Source organism: Malania oleifera, chromosome 1, assembly GCF_029873635.1.
Source record: "Malania oleifera isolate guangnan ecotype guangnan chromosome 1, ASM2987363v1, whole genome shotgun sequence".
Classification (NCBI taxonomy): Eukaryota; Viridiplantae; Streptophyta; class Magnoliopsida; order Santalales; family Ximeniaceae; genus Malania; species Malania oleifera.
The window spans coordinates 65,945,934-65,946,804 of NC_080417.1; the positions used below are offsets into that span (position 1 = coordinate 65,945,934).

At 46.0% G+C, this 871-nt stretch overlaps 1 non-coding gene across 1 annotated transcript; it reads left to right on the forward strand.

The window, feature by feature from the left end:
• The first annotated feature begins 324 nt into the window (after positions 1-324).
• On the forward strand, positions 325-480 carry LOC131147520 (5.8S ribosomal RNA). Its single transcript, XR_009134885.1, has one exon. It is a non-coding gene; the product is annotated as a 5.8S ribosomal RNA (ribosomal RNA).
• Positions 481-871: the final 391 nt, after the last annotated feature.

Here is an 871-nt window from a genome sequence, read left to right on the forward strand (position 1 = left end):
AGAGGAAGGTGAAGTTGTAACAAGGTTTCCGTTGGTGAACTTGCGGAAGGATCATTGTCAAAACTTGCCAAAGAATGACCCGCGAACATGTTATTTACATAGTGGCGATTGCTTCATGCTCACCTCACCCTTGTCAATTTGAACATTGCAATGCAGGTGTTCCCCATTTTTTATTGAATGGGAAATCATATTTGTTTGCATGCTCATTTCGATGAGTTTCACAATAACCCGGGCGCAGCATGCACTAAGGAATTGAAATGAAACAACATTCTCTTGTTGCCTCGTCTACGGTGCAATGGGATGTGTTTATTTTTTAACCATAATGACTCTCGGCAACAGATATCTTGACTCTTGCATCGATGATGAATGCAGAAAAATGTGATACTTCATGTGAATTGCAGAATCTTGTGAATCATCGAGTCTTTGAACACAAGTTGCACCCGAAGCTAATATGCTGAGGGTACGTCTGCCTAGGTGTCACATGATCCTTCATCCTAAACCCTCTCCCACAAAACATTGTTGGGGGTGGGACACTATGTGGGTGGATGTTGGCCTCCCGTGCACTTACTTGTGGGCGGTTGGTCAAAGAATACTTGAAATTGTCAGGAGGGAAGCGGATGAGGGCCAGCGATGCATCTCGGTCGGATGTGGAACGGTGATAAGCCGGTCCACCGATTGACTCGGGTTGTGGACCAATGTGGATTGTGGCAGCATCCTAAGCCCCGACTGTTGATATGCTTGTGGAGATTTCGTTGCCATGATCATGGTGGGTAGTGCGCACTATTATGGTGTGCTTATGCACTTGCGTGCTCTAGGCATCGGCCTCCGGGCTCCTCATTTGTCTCGTCTTAAAACATAGACTAAAGAGTCT